At 43.0% G+C, this 16,587-nt stretch overlaps 2 pseudogenes; both read left to right on the top strand.

Annotated features, from left to right (window-relative positions):
• Positions 1-2,528: 2,528 nt before the first annotated feature.
• Positions 2,529-3,452, top strand: LOC130876081 (vesicle transport through interaction with t-SNAREs homolog 1B-like; annotated as a pseudogene).
• A 3,186-nt stretch (positions 3,453-6,638) lies between these two features.
• On the top strand, positions 6,639-6,736 carry LOC130876687 (U6 spliceosomal RNA; annotated as a pseudogene).
• Positions 6,737-16,587: the final 9,851 nt, after the last annotated feature.

Here is a 16,587-nt window from a genome sequence, read left to right as displayed (position 1 = left end):
TTTTGGATGCTGAGGATGACAGTGGATGTTATTTAGTTCTCTTTATCTGTAATCCTTGAAATTCAAATACAGGGAAGAGATGTGATATGAAAAAAAAAAGGCCATTGTGAATACCAGCATGCAGACAGAGAGAAGAAATAAGCGGACCGTGATGTGAAATGGCCAGAGGCCCAGATGTCAGCCTCCTTTCTGAACGGTGACTTCCACAGAACTAGCAGATCCATAGCGAGGAACACAGAGCTCACCCCAATCATAAAGCAAGCATTTATTTGAGTTACAGCAAAAATGTTTTGAGTAGTTTAATGATAGATTTCCATTACAGGAAGAGAAGAACTGTCCTCAGAAGAGTACTGATAGTTACAATAGCATAGCACATCATGGTATTGTCTCTTCTCAAGCAATGTATTCCTACCTTATAACACAGATGAGGTAGAGGCATTCAAAGATCTCATTTGGTATAAGAAGTGAGCCTGAACTATAACCCCGTTTGTCTGTTCCATGTCACTGCATCATCCCAGATATATTCTCTACTCTATGGGCTTTTATAATTGAGCTATGAACTCTTATAATTAAAGTTATACTTTAACAATACATATTTATCCATCTTAAATCCTTATAGTATAGTTAGTTCACCAAAATAAGGTGTCATTGAATAAATAGGTATACCATACGCCATGGCTTCAATTATTACCAAATACCACATGTAAAATTCATGAAGCATTTATGCAATTTGAGTTTTCATGATGAAATAAAACTAGCTAGAGCACAGGAGATGTAGTTAAGTTGGCAGAGCACTGTGTAAATTCCCAGCACTGTGTAAAACTGAGTGTGGTGCTGCAGACCTATATAAGCTCAGCATCTGGGAGGTAGACGCAGGAGGATCAGAATCTCAAGGTCATCCTTGACTATACAGCAAATTCAAGGCCATCCAGGATTACATAAGACCCTTCCTCCAAAAGAGAGAGAGAGAGTGAAAAGGTAAGAGAATCATATGAAAACAGAACAAGCAATTTCTAGCATTGTCTCTTTTGTAAAACTGTGGCAGGAAAGATGCTCTCTGTAGTAAGATCCAGACCAGAGTTTGCTCATAGACTAGAGTGTCATGCTGAGCAGAAAGGGCCTGGTCCTGGTGCCTCGTCATGCCAACTCACTGGCTGGAGATCTGAGCTTTGAGCTCTGTACCAGACACAGAAATTACTTGCCAGGGACTTGTCCACTGAATTGCTTGGTGACATTCCTGTGTTTACTATTTCCAGTGTCTGTTACAATAAGGTGTTTTATTGTAATTGATGACTAAGGGATAGCATATGAAAAATTGAATGTATTTCATTCTTACAATAGATACTAACACCTTGGCTTGACCTTAAGACAGCATATTTGTGACTAAAGCTGGGAAGTACAGTTTTTCTGTTCTCCACTTACTGGTTTTATTGGATGCCTAGCTGAAAAAGCCAGTGATGGGTAGCATGCTAGGATGTTTCAGTCTTTCTAAATAATATTTCATTTTCCATTTAAAAAATGTCACTTGACACCTAGCCTCAGTAGGACAATGGAATTTCAGTTCATCTGACTATAGCATTTGTGAATTCCAGAAATTTCTCTTGGACGACATCTGTGTCTCCTCCAGTTATCAGGCAGCACTGTCATAGCCCTGGCTGTGTGCTGTATGTCCTTCTTGCTAGGGGCTGTTGTAGATGTTGAGAACAGTGAAGTGAGCAAGAGAGACAAAGAAGTGCACACATAAACCGATAATCCAAGTTAGTTTCCTGTTACTTTCTGTATCTCCATTTGAATATATCACCGAGATCTTTAAGGGGAGGAAAATGTTAGATTTGTTTTTCAAGACAGGGTTTCTCTGTGTAACAGCCCTAGCTGTCCTGGAACTCTCTCTATAGACCAAGCTGGCCTTGAACTCACAGAAATCCACCTGTCTCTGCCTCCTGAGTGCTAGGATTAAAGGTCTGTGCCACCACTGCCTGGTTTGATTAACTATATTATATCTATAAGCAATTTAATTGATTCATTCTAATTAATATAAAAAAGTCAAGCTTGACTCTGTCAGATATAGTTATTACTATGTGTGTGAACACATGTTTTAAAGATAGCCTTAACTATGTATGATTCACATTATACTTATACATCTATTGGTTTAGTCTTAGTAATATGTATTCAAGCTAAGCACACCTGCCTTTTAATACTTGATCATTTTATGGATTGTTAATTTAAATGAAAGCAAGTATGTAACTCGATATTGTAATAGTCTTGTCACTGAGGGTGAAGAGAGGAATTCAAAGCATAAGTTTAATCTTCTTTGGTTCTTGTGCTATTGCCCCTAAAGCACTTTGGAAATCACACTTAAGGCAAAGTTATGAAATATTCCTAGAATAATTATTGGTGTATGAGTACTATGCTAGATTCTAGGGATAAAGATGGAGACACAGCCATGTGACTCACAGCTCAAAGCTGACAAATTGCTGTCAAATTAGCCAGAAAGTGAAAAAAATAAAAACACAAGAATGTGAGGAGGGAGTGGGCCCTGCACCCTGAGTCTGAGGCCAAAGCTCACATGTGCAACTTGAGCCATGCATGGACACCTACTCTGCCTGCTCTGAGCATTCGGAGATCTTCTGCTGCCTTTTGGAAGACCTACAAGGGGTTCCTGAGCGGCTGCTGGGGACTGCAGGGACTGGAGAGAAAAAGCTGGTCAAAGATTTTGATGAAAAGCAACAGGAAGCAAATGAAACATTGGCAGAAATAGAGGAAGAACTATGGTATGCACCCTTGACTTCCCGTAATCCCATGATGTCTAAACTTCAAAACTACCGGAAGGACCTTGCTAAACTCCATCGTGAAGTGAGAAGCAGACCTTTGACAGCCACATCTGGAGGCCAAGGAGATGTGAAGTACGGCACATATGAATCGGCTACAGTCTCAAAGAGCATTGCTTCTACAAGGTACAGAAAGCCTGAACCGGGCCACCCAAAGCATTGAGCATTCTCATGGAATTGCCACAGAAACTGACCCGATTGGTACAGAAATCATAGAAGAGTTGGCGGTACAACGAGAACAGTTGGAACACACCAAGAATAGACTGGTAAACCCAAATGAAATCTTGAGCAAGGGGCTGGAGAGATGGCTCAGTGGTTAAGAGCATTGCCTGCTCTTCCAAAGGTCCTGAGTTCAATTCCCGGCAACCACATGGTGGCTCACAACCACCTGTAATGAGGTCTGGTGCCCTCTTCTGGCTTGCAGACATACACACAGACAGAATATTGTATACATAATAAATAAATATTTTTAAAAAAAAAGAAATCTTGAGCAAATGCAGAAAGATTCTCTGCTCAATGTCCTGAAAACTGATAACCAACCAGCTTCTCCTTTCCATCATCATCTTACTGGAGCTAGCCATCTTGGTCGGTCTTGTGTAGTACGAATTCTTTCGACACTATTGAACTTCCTAGAGGGAAGGGATTGTGGACCAGAATCTTGACTCTGAACGAATGGTGTTGAATATATATATTGCTGCTGTGGGCTAACAGTTCAAGAATGCATTGTGTATCCAGACTATGGGAGGGAGGAGATGGAAAACTACACAAATGTGAAGGAACAGCAACAAGACCAGGATGATATACTAAGGTAATAAATGCTGTTTATGACTCCTTCAAAAAAAAAATAAGAAGAAATACCATTAGAGTCAGCAAGTCAACTCCCATGTGCCAATCAGGAAATACTGAGGGGAACCCTTGAAGAGCTGCCTACATTTCTGTGTTTGTTGTGGGACTGTTAACAAAAGCCAAGATTTAAAAAATAAGGTCAGCCTAAACATTTATCACTGGGTAAAGAAAACACATGTCACAAGGAAGTGTCCTAAAACCTTCACAAGAAAGTACTCTACAGCCATCATAAAGAAATGTGGCCACAAGTGAAAACATGGGATGAAATGGCCAGGCAATATACACATTAAAGTGTGTAAAGCTTTGGTTGTACTTTCGAGTAACTACAGAGATGTGCTTTACAACACCATACCTCTGGTCAACAGTAACGAATTGCACACCAAAAATTGGATTGAAAATAAGTCTCATATTAAATATTCCTAACACAGAAGAAGGGGGTGGGCAAGTTGGGGAGGCACTGATATGTTTATTTCCTTTAGTGTTGTCATGGTTTCAGAAATGTGTGCATATCTTCAAGTGTATCCAGATGTACACATTAAATGTACTAATGTTGGTTTTCTCCCCCCCCATATCAGTTATACTTCTCCAATGCTATCTGTTAAGATGAAGTGTATGAGTTAACAAATGCATGCAAGACAAAATAATAGATTTGTAAGTTCTTTCTTTGTCTATCACCGCACAGGTGGTGGGGGAAGCAGATTCATGGGGCAGTCTGGCCAGGGAAGACTTTGCAGAGATGGTTAGGGACTTTGAGGGTAACCCCAGGAGACAGCATTTGGAATGTCCTTAGTCCACATGGAACCCTCGTGTCCTCACAGCGCTATCCTAGACTTCGGGGAGTCAAGCAGTGACCACATGTTGGAGGGTTGGATGAAGACAATAGAGGCAGCATCCTCAGGGAAGGGACAGGTGATTCATTAAGTATTTCTAGGGAAACTGGCTCTCTGGCTAGAAAAAGAAAAAAACGATAATTATTTCTCTTCTTCAAGTCACAACAAAATATGCTCTGTATAAATCAAATAGCTGCAAGCAAAGTCAGAATTGAGTCCTGTGTTCTCATCTAATAATTTTTATGACTTTGGGATACAGAAGGTGCTCTTAAGCAAGATGAAAACATAAATCATAAAGGGAAAGATTGATAGATTCATTACATCAAAATTGCAAATGTTTGCAAAAGTCAGGCAAAGCCAAGAGGCAATTAAACACCTTGATACGCGCATACAAAGAGCATAAACAACTCGGAAAACACTGCAGGCCTAAAAGTTAAGATGAGTTGCCTTGCTGAGCGTAAGGTTATCTGAACTGGGCAGATGGAGTTATCAGTGTTTGCCTAGAACAGAGGTTCTCACACTCCCTAATGCTGTGACCGTTTAATACAGTTCCTCATATTGGGAGGACCGCCCCCTCCCGCCGACCATTTAAATTATTTTCATTGCTACTTCATAACTGTAATTCTGCTACTGTTATGAATCAGAATGTAAATATCTGTGCTTTTCGATGCTCTTGGGTGACCCATGCGAAAGAGTGATGATCCAAGAGGGGTCATGACCCACAGATTGAGAAACACTTGCCTAAAAGGAGTAAATGTAAGAAAAATACAAGCTTGGGGCTGGAGAGATGGCTCAGAGGGTAAGAGCACTGACTGCTCTTCCAGAGGTACCGAGTTCGATTCCCAGCAACCACATGGTGGCTCACAACCATTTGTAATGAGACCTGGTGCCTTCCTTGCCAGCAGTACATTGTATGCTTAATAAATAAATAAATCTTAAAAAAAAAAAAAAAAAAAAAAAAGAAAAGAAAAGAAAAGAAAAGAAAAATACAAGCTAATTTCCAAAACAAAAATCTGGACGGACTGGGAAGTTTGACATAATGACTTGCCATGAAGTGTAGGTAAAGCGTGAGGATAGAGATTTTACCTACAATCCTGAGAGCCCATGAGAGCCAAGACTTCCTTGATCTGGATCAGAGGTTTGCTCAGCCAGCCTAGCTGTGGTGGCCACTGATAGAAAACACAACCCAAATTAGGCCTGTAAGGTTTAGGGCTGCTGTGGGGTGAGAGCTGTGCTGGACAATGGGGCCCCAGGGGCCCCAAGCCCGAGTAAACAGCAGGCTCTAGTGAAGAGTAAAAGGCTTTCGACCAGGAACCAAGAGAACAGAAATCTGCTGCAAATGCTGACACAGCTGGCTAGCAGGGGCCTCCTGGTGGGCGACAGGAAACCCCACCCAGGCAGACACCCTTCAGTCTACCTTCCAGAGCCTTTTCTTCAAATGTGAATGGCCACACACTTGGGGGAAGATTCCACTATGAAAGAAAAACCACAAGCCAGAAAAAAAAAAAAAAATTAAAGAGCATAATGGGAAGATCCAGGGTGGTGGCAAAAAGGACACAGAAAACTAAACTGAATGTTCCCAGAGGGAAGACATTCCACAGAAAGTCAGAATGCTGCTAAGTCAGCAGACATTCTGAATAAAACATTGACAACACCAAAAGGAACAAGATAGGCAAAGCGATAACGACCATTGGAAACATTAACACGCAAGACAACTAACTAGGTGAGAAAATGAAAACGAGTAAGGACATAGAGATTGTTACCATCACTATCAACCTGTGAGGTCTAATTCCATTTACCAACTCATTCATGAAACAGATACAGAGTACATACACTCTCCTCCCACACACCAGTCACCAAGAAAGATCAACTCCTGAGACCTAAAGTAAAAATACTTCAAAAAACCACAAATTAGTCTCTCAGGAGTAAAAAATATACAACCTTAAATTAGAATAATGTATCTAGAAAATTCTTCCACTGTTAAGAAAGCCATACATTTCTGTATTTCTTTAAGGCAAAGGAAAACAAACAAAGAACTTTAAAAATATGTCGCAGTGATAGCAAAGGGTGCACTTCAAAATTTAAAGGACATGTCAACCTTTTTGCTTAAAGATGTATATAAGAATTTGTAGCTGTGTTCACTTGGGAGCACATAGGCCAGAATTGGAATGAAGATTAGCATGGCCCCTACACAAGGATGACATGCAAATTGGTGAAGCATCCCATATTTAAAAATAAACGAAAGAAGAGGAAGAAGAAAGCAAAGCAAAGAATTTATAGCTTTAATGGCACACATTAGCGAAGAGCGCCCTACCATTAAGCACCATACTTCCTAGCATGAGCTATAAAGAAAGCATAAATTAAGCTCAAAGGAAAGAAATAATAAGGAGCAGAATTAAATAAATTTAAAAATAATGAGGCCAATAGAGTTTTATTACCCTAAATGCTGGTAATCCTTTCAAATAAATAAGCAACCAAACACAAAGACTACTAACAGAACACAAAAGAAACAACCCAAGAAATTCCATAGACGCTGGTGATATAGGAAAGTAGTATCAGAAACACAGTTAAACTAATGAAGTGGAAAATGGTAATCTCACAGGCAGAACAAATAGAAGAAGAAATGTAGACATTTAAAGTGGAAAAAAAATAGAACCTTTGTACACAAAAGCTGTTAAGTCTAAACCAAGATAGACCCTATCCATTTTCTTTATAACAATACCAAATAGAAAAGGGAACCAGGTCTGCACTCTTTTTACGAGACTAATATAATAGCCATCATACCCTGGTGAACAAATAAATAAACCAGAGCCCCTCCAGTCCCACTGTCTCCAGAAGTCAGGGACAGCCTGGACTATCCATCCATCAACCACCTGGCATACAACCTTCCCCAGAGACCTCTACGAAGGAAGCCCCACTGCCTCCTGGGCCTGAGCTCTGCTCTGTCTGTCTACTGCATTAATAACTTCTGATAATCTCTCACCAAGAAGGACAACCTGCCTCAGTGTCCTCCTTCAATGCCAAACCTAAGAGCTTCCTCCAGGCCCATGAGGACATGTCACCAACAGCTGCAAAGCATGTGTCCTGCCCCCAAGCATGTGTGAAGTGTCCTCTAAGGTAGATCACACACGAGGCCACAAAATGAGTTCAAATTTAAGGTTAAAATCATATGGCATTTTCTCTCTGACTGCAAGGGAACGAGTCTAGAAATCAATGCAAAAGACACAGCAAGGGATCTACAGAGGTGGACAGTTAAGCAACTTGCTTTGTAAAGCAAGTTTATGTCAATTTCAATTTACTGACTTTTATTTCCTTAAAGGTATTGTGTAATGAGCACATCCCAACTCTGTTCCTCCACCTTCCCTCTTTCTCCCTTCTCCCTCCAGTTAGCACCCTTGTTCTAGACACTTTCTTTTCCTCTTTCATTAACATACAAATACATGATTTTATGTTACCATTTAAGATCTAGGATTTACGAATGGAATGGAACTTAATGGCTTTTGTCTTTCTCAGACTGGCTTAATTTGCTTAATATGAGTGTCCCCAGCGGCATTCATTTTCCTGTAAATGGCATGAGTTCATTCTCCCTGTGACTGGGAAGAACCCCACTGTGTGCATACAGCGTATTTCCCTGACCCATTCTTGTACCAGGCACCTAGGTTGGCTTAATTGCTTAACTATGAGTCAAAGAAGTGAATCATAAGAGAACTGGAAAACTAATCTGAAAGCAGACGAGAACAAAGATGCGCGTACTAAAATGATAGGCTGTGTCAAAGGCAGGAGTTATTAAGAGGGAAGTATATAAGAAGAAACCCCAGCATTCAAGAAAAAAATCAACAACTGAACAACTTAAGAACCCAGGAAGAAAAAAAAAGAACTTAGAAAGAGGACAAAGTAAACTAAAGACAACAGAAGACTTGGCCAGAAATAGAAACTTGGAAACAGAAAATAAACAAAACTAACAGCTGTTTCTATTAACAAAATCGATGCACTTTTAGCTGCAAGAATGAAGACAACTGGAGAGCTCTAAACTAAAAGCAGAAGAGCAATGGCAAGTGATGTGACCAAAACAGGCATGTTGAGAGAGCCAGCATTTTGATTTATCTCCCTCTTATGAAGTCACCAGCATGCAGTCATGGTGACACACCTGTATTAGTTAGGGTTCTCTAGAGTCGTGTTTCTCAATCTTCCTAATGGTTCCATCCTTTAATACAGATCTTCATGTTGTGGTGACCTCAACCACAAAATTATTTTGTTGCTACTCCATAACTTTAATTTGATACAGATAAGAATCATAATGCAAATATCTGATATGCAGGGTATCTGGTATGTAACCCCGTGAAAGGGTCGACCCCCTCCAAAAAAGAGTCACAGCCCACAGATTGAGAACCACTGCTCTAAAGGATAGAATTAAGCTACTTATGTTGTAAGCCACACGCTGGGTTGACTCTGTCGTGGTCCAGCCTCGACAGATTCATACATTCCAGGGTAGGGGCAAGGAGATTAGAAAAAATAGGTAGGAAGAACAGAGATAGAAAAGACATGCAGAGACATAGGATAGTACTGGGAGGGCTACTGAACCACCAGCATTTATTTTCCACATTCTTATATACTTCAGTCCAAAGAGGTAGTGGGGAAGACAACAGGTGTCATTAACATGATGTAAGGAATAGATCAAATATCCTGCAGGCAGCTCCTCCCTGGAACCTCCTGCCGATCTCCTTTGAAGGAGCAGGAATAGCAAAATGGATTAGAACGGATCCACCTCTCTTCTCTAATTCAAAATACTAATTAACCACACCCTAGGTCAGGATCTCTTGTTTGTAGCCACACCTGTTGTCAACAACTTTGAAAGAGAAAAAAGCTCAAACTCTGACCTTTAGTCGAGGTGGAGCAGGCTCACATCTGTTAGCCCCTACATACATAGATATAGAAATGAGATTTATTTGAACAGCTTATAGGCTGTGATCCAGCTAGTCCAGCAATGGCTGTCTACCAAGAGCAGCTCCGAGAATCTAGTTTTTTCAGGCTGATGTCTTGAATACACACCACAATCCTGGAAAAGTAGGCTCTAATGCCAGTGAAGAAATAGACTTGTTCACGAGAGTGAGAGCAAGCAGACAAAGAGAGCGAGTTTCCTTCTTCCACATCCTTCACAAAGGCTGCCAGCAGAAGGTGTGGCCCAGATTAAAGGTGGGTTTTCTACCTCAAGTGTATAAATGGAGTCAGAGTTTTTCTGTCCCAACTACCCGGTCCCACATAATCACACAAAAGTTTATATTAATTACAAAGTGTTCAGCCTATAGCTCAGGCTTATAACTAATTAGCTCTTACAACTTAAATCAGCCCATTTCTATTCATCTGTATTTTGTCACATGGCTCATGACTTTACCTGTACTCCAGCATCTTGCTTCCCCAGTGGCCGATTTGTCTCTCTTTCCTGACCTGGTCCTTCTTCCTCTCTGTATTTTCTGTTTGGCTTTCCCACCTAGCCTTATTCTGCCTCTCTTAGGCCAAATCAGCTTTATTATCAACCAATGAGAATAATATATATTCACAGCACACAGAAGGATTATCCCACAGGACATGTGATTTCATTAAGAAAAAAAATTTCCTCATAGGTGTACATGATTTTTAGTTAATTCCAATATGTAGTCGAGCTGACAACCAAGACTAGCCATCACAGCACTCTAACGACCCCATCGATTTCTCATCACCTTCCCAGCATTGCCACTTTTAAACACCATAAATAAGTGTCTAATGTCTTAACACCTCACAGCGAGTACTGAATTCCAGCACACAGCCACTGCAGGTCATACTGAAACCACACCCAGCTACAGCAGGGGCATTTCTAGGGACCTACAGATAGAGAAGACATCAGATACGTGAATCCTACGAGCAAGAGCAGTTCAGTCAGAGACAACAGCGAAAGTGAGGGTTTTACTAGCCTGAGGCAGATACACACCAAACAAGCTTTCACACCAGTCTGGAGAACAGGACACGAGCCTTCCCTCACCAGTCTAAAATGCTCTGTCTGTATCTCTATCTCCCCCCAACACACACACACATGCACACACAAACACATACACAACTTTGCATACAGTCTGCACAGCCCTTTCCCTTCCCTCCTTTTTCTTTCTCAGTAACACCTACACCTTTTATAGGATGCCTGACTTAGCCCAGCTTATCTAAGATGGTCCCAGTTTCAGCACTGGAAATCTAGTCTCTGCATTCCAGGCAGCCAGATGCAGTGGTCCCCAACTTCCAAAACTATTAACTATTTGTCTATTGTATATTCCCTGGCCTTCCTATACAGAAAGCAAGTTTGAGGAGGATAATGATGATTTGTTCTTTTATCGACTAAAGTAGTCCAAGTGTCCAATGGGGCCTTGGCACACCGTAGGCACTCTATAGACATCTACTGAATGATGGGATAGTGGGTAGGAGAGTGAAAGATCAGACAGGTGACGTGAACCAGATCACATGGAGGTTTGTAGCCACTGTGAAGAACTTGATTTGAGTAAGATGGGAGATGCAGACACAATCAGACGGCAGCTTTTCAAAGACAAGGCTGCAAAGAAGTCACTTAGGCTGCTGAATAACACAGGTGATGTTTTCTCAGCTTAGGCTTCAGTAGCAGAGAGGAGAAGAGACCACGTGTTTCCAAAGTGAGGTCTACTAAGGGCAACACCAAAAAACATTGCTAAGATTGGCTATGGGATTTATTCCCAGAAGGCAGAGTCTACAAGGAACTCTGGCATCTAAGCAGAGGGTTGCTGAGAGATGAAAGGATTGTGGCTGGCCATGCCACACCTTATAGTTTTATTGACAAATGGATTCTCTGGTGCCCTGCAGCCCCCTTGGCCTGACACTTGCAAACAAGACAGGGAACTCAAAAGGCAAAGGCAAACAAAGAAACCCTCACTAAGCGAATATTTGAAATTCACCTTAAGAGATAATAAGCAAAGTCTGAAGACAAAGAACAGACTCTTGGCAATCCATGAAGCATCAATGTGAAGTGGATGACTTCTGTACCCCACTCACAGGTAGCTTCTGTAAAGAACCCCAGTGATACAAGTCCCCCCATAAAAGCTCGTCAAAGGGTAAGAATCACGAGGAGAGGAAAGACTGCTGTACCAGACAGGTGAAGCAACTCTGGGTTCTGCGTGATCGGGAATGCACCTGTTACAGTGGCAATGGCCCTACTGGTCTCCACCCAGCAAGTGTCAAGTTCAGGAGATGGGTTGGAGGGTCAAGGCTGGGTGAGATGGTAGGATGTATAAATTTGTCCTAACAGTGGACATTAGAATTACTGCAAAGTAATCTGGCATATCTATTAAAATTAAAATATATGTATCTCTTACAATTTCTACTTCTGAAAATTTAGTCCATAAAATTAAACTGCATAAAATTGAAACCGTAGTTCCTGAAGCAGGAAGACTACAAAGATCTTGGTTACTTTCCTCATCATGGAGACCACATATGTGACAGAAAGCAACTTCCAGAAGAAAGGTTTGGACTTGCAGTTCCAGGAGTAAAGTCCATTGTGGCAGAGAAGTCAGGGGGTTGGGGGACATGGGAAGGCTGGTCATACAGTGTTCAATCAGGAAGCAAAGAGACCTCAAGTACTCCTCTGACTTCCTCTCTTCTCATCTTTATTTTTTCTGGGCCTCCAGCCTATAAGATGATACCCCACACATCTAGGGTGGGCCTTCCCTCCTCTGTCAAACTTCTCTGGAAACACCCACATGGAAATACCTAGAGATGTGTCTCCTGGTGTAGGAGGTCCTTCTGTATATGTATTGCTTTTATTGGTTAATAAAAAACTGCTTTGAGCCTATGGCAGGGAAGAACAGATCCTGGCAGGGAAAGCTAGGCTGAGAAGCCATGGATCCTCCATCTGAGATGGATGCCAGTTAGAATCTTGCCGGTAAATCACAGCCACATGGCGATACACAGATTAATGGCGATTGGTTGAATTGGGATGTAGGAGTTAGCTGGTGGAAAGTTGGAGCTAATGGGCCAAGCAGTGATTTGATTAACACAGTTTCTGTGTGGTTATTTTGGGGCTAAGCTAGCCGGGTAGCTGGGACAAACAAGCAGCCCCCTCCCTACTATAGTCTCCCAGGTAATTCTAAATCCAATCAGATTGATGATGAAGATTGGCCATCACAGGTGTTCATTAAAGTGTTATCTGTCTATGGAAACATATAAATAAAATCTATTAAGAAAAGATTAAGGACTAGGTGTTCCGGTGCTTTCATCTCAGTGCTCAGGAACTAGAGGCAGCTTGATCTCTATGAATTCAAGGCCAGCCTGGTCTACATAAGGAGTTCTAGAACAGCGAGGGCTATGTAAAAAGACCTTGTCTCAAAAAAAAAAAAAAAAAAAAACAACAATAATAAAAGACTGGTTTATTTAATAGGATTTTGGGGGGCTGTACCCCTGTTCCTAGAGCTATATTATTATGCTAAACAATGAGAGTACCTTGCAGAAGTGTATCAAATTATCCCATGATGATAGAACAGAAATTATTCTATGCTTATAGAACTATATATATATATATATATATATATATAGCTAATTTTATTTTAGGCCAACATAGGAATATACTAGATTGTTACACACAAAAATGAGTTCAAAGTGAGTATCCTATGGACTGGCTAACTAAGACATTGTCCTTTAGGGAATGTCTTAGTTAGGGTTTCTTTTGCTTTGACAAAACACCATGACCATAAAGCAGCTGAGGCTTCTCCCTCTCTGATGACTCTAGCTTGTGTCAATTTGACACACAACCAGTCAGTACAGGGGGCTTCCAATACATGGAAAAAAATGAATTCTGGGAGCTCTGAGTGTTATATTTGTGCCATAAAATATATTTTCAGGACAGTACACAAAGGATTCAGTAAATAGCACTCCAGCCAGTGTACTGAGAATTTAGTATGTGAGACTTGAGTAAAATAAACGTGATGTTTTGTCGCGAATCTCCTCCTATCCAGTACTATCCAGTACCACACAGATACTGTTTGAAGAGAACAAGGAAATGCCAAAACTCCTGCAGCCATAGAGCAGAAGAACTGGGCCACACCCAAGAACAGGGAGAAAACTTTTTTTTTCCTTTTTTTTTTTTTTTTTTTTTTTTTGGTTTTTCGAGACAGGGTTTCTCTGTGGTTTTGGAGCCTGTCCTGGAACTAGCTCTTGTAGACCAGGCTGGTCTCGAACTCACAGAGATCCGCCTGCCTCTGCCTCCCGAGTGCTGGGATTAAAGGCGTGCGCCACCACCGCCTGGCTCCAGGGAGAAAACTTTAGGTCTGTGCAAGTTCAGCTTCCCTGAGTTTTGCACCTGTTTGTGCCTCTCATAGTATTCACAGAGACCCTGCAGGAGGGCTCAACACAAGGAGCGAAAATCTTCCACCCTTTAGAGATTACTGCAGCCATGTGACTGGCTGTGGCCAATTGAATATAAGAAAGTATTTGTAGTTAGTGGAAGATTTTGAAATACTTGGTAAAGGCAACTTTGTCCCTCTGCCGCAGCAGCTGCCACACATCAACCAGTGGTTGCTTTGTCAGCCCTGTCGCTGGACAAAAGATTAACAAACGGCATCTTCAGTCAATCCGTGGTGGGCAGAGAGTGTAAGAGGAAAAATACACCTTTGTCTTCTTGAACAACTCTGGGAAGTGTTGGCTCCTGCAGTCGGGCAATATGGAGGCCGTGTTCAGCTCTCAATGTTAGCTCCCTTCCAAGTTTCCTACAAACGTTTCCCCATCTCACCCTCATGGCAGCCTGATGGAGAAAAATTCTATCGCTTTCCCTCCATCCCCTCAGACAAGAAACTCTAGAGAGGACAGAATCCTCTCTCAGTGTTCAGATTCTGACTGGGAACTCCAAGCATGCCCCTGCTTTAGTGCCTCAAGCTGCATTCTATTTTTTTTTTCTTTCAGTTTATAAAGGGTGACGCCATTTGGCGGGAATCCTTGTCCTATGATAACCCTTCCTACTCAGGCACTAGACCTCTAAGGGGAAACCAAACCAGTGTTGGCTTATTTTGTACAGGAGGACGAAAAACAGCGAAGTTGGCAGTTACAACCATGAGAAGCTTAGAACACAGGATGTGATGGTGGACACAGAACAGGATGAAGTTCTAGAAAAGTCTCTGAGGAAGAGACTTTAGGAAGGTCAAAGGTGAAGCATGTCAGAGGCCCTACTGTGGGGGGGGGTAGACGCGGGGGAGGGAGGCAATAACAGAAGTGTAAGTCTGGTGCCCGGTGGTGCGGAGAGGAGCTAGCAGGAAAACTGACTTGGGAGGCTCACCGGCGCCTGGGACCATTCCAAAACTGCAGGGTCCTTGGAAGACCAGTAGGCAGAAGAATGGCTAAGCCCATTAGCTTTGTAGCAGGACAATTTCTGAATGCAGGACGGATGACCAGTGAGAGGACGTCTGGGATGAGCCTAGACCTTCCTGCAGCCAACGCCCAGTCCTCCCCCAGTTCCTGCTTCTCCACAATCCTAATCACAAGTGACTATGCCGACAATCCTAAAACCCATGGTGAGGAGCAGATTTCATTGAGTTTTTACAAACACCACGGCTACCACCACCCCTGTGCAAAGTCTCCTAGCCTTCTGAACCTACACTTTAGCACCAATCCGAGGACGGCCCTTGTCACCCACCACGTTTCACGTAGTAGCCTTGATCTAAGTAATACTGATGGTTCTGGCATTCCTGCTCTTGAAGCCTGGCAAACTGGGTGTCAGGCACTGTGCTAGATCCTGTGACTTCTGGGAACAAAACAGCCCTAGACTTCGCGGAGCTGACAGCCCAGAGGCAGCAGCTCAGGTCTATTTGAGTGGACTGCCAGCCTGGGTATGGAGAGCACCGCGGGAGCCTCTCCTAGGGAGCTCTGGGTTATCTCCAAGTGAAGCACGCTCAGCTCCCAAAGCTTTAAAAAAGAAACAAAACAAAACAAACAACAACCACAACAACAAAAGCAAAAAACTAAAGCCACAGGACTCATCCCGGGTTTGGCCAAAGGATCTGCGCGGCAGGTGGCAGCGGGCAGCTCAGTGAGCAGTGGCTGGGGCTCCACAGCTCGAAGCCGGGATCGCCGGCCCCGCAGCGACGCCTTAGGCCACCGGCAGTACTGCAGCTCCCGCGCCGCCCGGTCTACCAGTCGCGCATGCCCAGTGTGACCATCACTGCACGCTCCAGCAATTCCAGCAAGTGCAGGAGTTACGCCTTTGGGCGCACCAAAAGAGATTGGATCCCCACGGTCCAGCGAGAGAAGGCTGCAGAAAAGTGGTCCACAGACCCGGCGCCTGGACATCCCTAAGGGAAGGTTGCTCCTATGAACAGCATCTCAGAGACCCGAGGTAACTTGCCCAGGGTCACACAGCTGGGAACAGATTCTACAGCTTCTATTGCCCGCGTCTTGCGACTTGGTCTTCAGAAAAGCCGCATCACTGAGCGTTAGGTTTGAAAAGAACTGGGGCAGGCTGTTCCTGTACGTCTTTCAGTTTATGCTGTCTTAAAGCGCCTGAGATTTGAGTGGGCATGGGAACGTTGGTGTGAACACTCCGGCCTCTGTGCAAGAGACCATCTCTTTTCCAAGGGGCACTCACCGTGAGGTTAGTCATATAGTATTCGGGAGTGCTAGCCGACACTAGAGAAAATATAACCAACTGGTGTGGTGTGTAGTAAAGAACAGAGCTATGGCCAGGCTGACAGGACGCAAAGGCTCATGTATTCCCTCTTTTGGTCCACCTGTTCTTGGCAGAGTTTGAAAAGAACGACACCTGAAGATGCAGCTTTCAATTGCCTGCAAGCTCCAACTCCCCACTGCTCTTCCTTTCTTCCCCAGGCATCCCCAGCTCCTGCCCCCGGTCAGGTCTTGGTGCGTGCTCCCCTCTGCTGCCGGTGGCTCTTTTCAACTGCACACCACCAGAAATACCATTCCTGGGAGCCTTCCACTGTCCCACCGTCATCCCTCCTCCCGCTTTGCATTCTTCCCAATCTGACTGCCCGGTTTCATTTCTCTTTGTCATAAAGCATTACTGTACAGGTTTGTGCAGCCACAACCTTGTCCAA

Source organism: Chionomys nivalis, chromosome 6 (genome assembly GCF_950005125.1).
Source record: "Chionomys nivalis chromosome 6, mChiNiv1.1, whole genome shotgun sequence".
NCBI classification, from domain to species: domain Eukaryota; kingdom Metazoa; phylum Chordata; class Mammalia; order Rodentia; family Cricetidae; genus Chionomys; species Chionomys nivalis.
Note: the sequence above shows the minus strand (reverse complement) of the source record. Positions and strands in the feature narration are given on the sequence as shown.